The sequence below is a fragment of the Macaca fascicularis genome, chromosome 2 (assembly GCF_037993035.2).
Source record: "Macaca fascicularis isolate 582-1 chromosome 2, T2T-MFA8v1.1".
Taxonomy (NCBI): domain Eukaryota; kingdom Metazoa; phylum Chordata; class Mammalia; order Primates; family Cercopithecidae; genus Macaca; species Macaca fascicularis.
This window is the reverse complement of record NC_088376.1, coordinates 150,206,223-150,209,773: the sequence shown is the minus strand read 5'-3', so window position 1 is coordinate 150,209,773 and position 3,551 is coordinate 150,206,223.

The window sequence follows — 3,551 nt, the reverse complement described above, 5'->3', positions numbered from 1 at the left end:
GAGCCAAATTCACCTTTTTTCTACATAAATTACCCAGCCTCAGGTCTTCCTTGATAGCAATGCAAATGGACTAGGCCTCTCTCTGCCCGGTGTCTCGTCTCCCTTATCCCTCTTCTATCTCTCTCCCATCTCTCCCTCTCTTCCTTTCTCCCACCACCCCCCTAAATCTCTCCCTGCATGTGGGGTCCCCTGGTCTGTCTCTCTGTTCCTCACCTCTATGTCCATCATCTCTTAGTCTCACTCTGCATCTCACCCACCCCAGGCTCCGTACAATCTTATTCATCAGGCTTGAATGTTCCTCTCTTCCCCTGCCCTTCTCCTAGCTAACTTCTCTTTGTGCTTCAAATAGAAATGTCTATTTAACAGAGGTGTCTCAGGAGTCACCTCTGAGACTCAGGGAAGTCTTCCTCATTCTTTCTGTGCCTGCTTCAACCACAACATAAACTGGACTCTGCTAAATAACCAGGACTCCCTCAATTCATCTATGGATTCAATGATCTCTATCAAATTTCAAGCTGGCTTCTTTGTAGAAATTGAAAAGTTGATTCTAAAATTCACATGGAAATTCAGGTAAGCCAGAATAGACAAAGGTACAGAAGTCAAGGCAGTGTGGTGCTGGCATAAGGACAGACATATAGATCAATGGAATTGAATTGACAGTCCAGAAATAAACCCTTACATCTAAGGCCATTTGTTTTTGACAATGGTACCAGAGTAATTCAATGAAGAATAGTTTTTTCAATAAATGTTGCTAGGGCAACTTGCTATCTACTTGCAGAAGACTGAAGTTGAGACTCTACCTTACAATATACAAAAATTACCCCAAAATGGATCAAAGTCCAAAATGTAAGAGCTAAAACTGTAAGACTCTTAGATAAAAATTCTGGATAAAATTAAAAACCCTTTGCCAATGGAGAAATGCAAATTAAAGCCACAATGAGATACAACCTCACACCCACTACTACGGCTACCATTAAAAAGACAGATAGTAAGTAGGCTGTTTCCTCAAAAAAGTAAATATACAATTACCATATGATCCAGCAACTCCACTGCTGGGTATATACATTTAAAAAAAACTAAAAGCCAAAAGGATATTTGTACACCTATATTCATAGCAACACTATTCACAATTGCCAAAAGGTAGAAGCAACCCAGGTGTCCACTGAGAGATGACTATGGATAAACAAAATGTGGTCTCTGCATACAATGGAACATGATTCAGCCTAAAAACAGAAATTCCGACCCATGCTGCAACACAGATGAACTTTGACGACATTATGCTAAGTGAAATAAGCCAGTCACGAAAGAACAAATATTGTATGATTCCATTATTTGTGTACCCAGAGTAGTCAGATTCATAGAGACAGAAAGTTAGAATAGTGGTCACCAAGGGCTGGGGAGAGCCGGGAATAGTGAGTTGGTGTTTCATGAGTACAGAATTGTAGTTTGGGAAGATAAAAAAGTTCTGGAGATGGTTGTACAATACCGTGAATATACTTAATGCCACTGAACTGTACACATAAAAATGGTTAAAATGAGCTGGGTGCAGTGGGGCATGCCTGTAGTCCCAGCTACTCTGGAGGCTGAGATAGGAGGATTGCTTGAGCCAAGGAGTTCGAGGCCAGCCTGAGCAACATAGAGAGCACTCTCTTCTCTTAAAAGGCCGAGCATATTGACTCATGCCTGTAATCCCAGCACTTTGGGAGGCTGAGGCGGAAGAATCATTGAGCCCAGGGGTTGAAGACTAAGCTGGGCAATAAAGTGAGACCTGCTTCTACAATCAATCAATTAATTAAATACATTAATTTTTTTTTTCTGAGACAGGGTCTTGCTCTCTTTCCCAGGCTGAAGTGCAGTGGTGCAATCCTCCTACCTCAGCCTCCTGAGTAGCTGGGACCGCAGGGGTGCACCCCCGTGCCTGGCTGATTTTTGTATTTTTTGTAGAGACAGGGTTTTGCCATGTTGCCCAGGCTGGTTTTGAACTCCTGAGCTTGAGCAATCCGCTAGCTTCAGCCTCTGAAAGTGCTGGGATTACAGGTATGAGCCATCGTGCCTGGTGAAAAATATATTTTTTAAACGGTTAAAATGGTAAATTTTATGTTGTGCATATTCTTATCATAATGATAAATAAAAGAATGTTTATAATTGCCTAAACTTACCACATCGTTAAGAAAAGATAGCATGTTGATCATTAAAGGTCAAACACTATGAAAGTCACTGGTGCTAAGTTTAGAGGAAGTGGGAGGCCCACACACCCCCTGTACCTCAGTGGTTTCATCTTGGGGTTGAGGATGGGTAAGACTGGATCCAGTACTCTTCCCAGCTTGGAGTCTCAGGACTCCTGCAGATGCCAAACATAATTTTTAAATTTCTCTGATTACTTGTAATATTTCCTAATAAAACTAATTATCTTACCTTCCAAAAGCCTTTCCAAAGCAATAAAAAGCATCAGGCTTCTCTCCTGTAGACTGGAATTATAGGACCTCAGGGTGGACTCAGGTTATTAGTTATAATTTTTATAGAAGGGGGAGGGATGGGTTCAAGTCAGTTACGTAACAGCTACTGCTGGTGGTGAGGAGGGGACTTTGGCCATATAGGCTCACTGGAGAAGCACATCAGAGCCAGCAAAGGGGACAGCAGTTTGAACGTGGGCTGCAGCAGCTGCAGCTGGAGAAGAAGTAAAGGACGTCATAGCCATATGGGCACAGGTATTTGTGGTAGGGGCAAAAACAGCATAGCAGCTGAAGCAGTCACGCTTCCATGTTCTGCAACAACCAGCATCGGGCTCAGCAGCAGGAAGAGGAGAGGAGGAACATGGCACTCACTCCACGGCACCTGAGAAGACCAGAAAGTGATTCCTGACACTGTTGATTCCCTAAATTAGTGGTTCTCAAACTTTAGCATGTTTCAGAATCGCCTGCAGGGCTTACAGAGTGCCAGGCCCCAACCCCAGAGATTCCATTTCAATTGTCTGTGGTGGGAATAAGAGGATTTGCATCTAAAAGGTCCCAGGCAAGGCCCAATGCAGCTGGTTTGAGTACTACATTTTGAGAAAACCACTGCTGTACTGTATTGATCCAGATAGGCAGTGCTTTGCTATAGCAATAAATAAACTCCTAAATCTCAGAGGCTTAATGTCATAAAAGTTTATTTCTCACTCACATCTCAGTTCCATGCAGCTCAGATAATCTTCCCCCATACTGAACCTACACCAACTTAACTGTGGAAGAGTAAGAACTCCACAGAAAGTAAGTACTGGAAAAGAACACAAGATGTTTTTAAGAGCGATGCCCAGAAGAGGTTTACATCACTTCTCCCCAACCCTCTTGGTCAGATCTCAATCACAGGGACCCAACCTAACTGGGAAATGTAGTCTTCTTGGGTACCCAGAAAGAAGAAAACAGTGTGGTAAACACACATAATCTCTGTCACACCAACCCACTATCCATTTCCACCTTACTAGCAGATCCTTGCTTCCTCCTTACTAGCAGATCTTGTTTTTGTCCAAGGGATTTACTCCACCTGTCCCATGCAGGGAGGGTAAGCTCTAG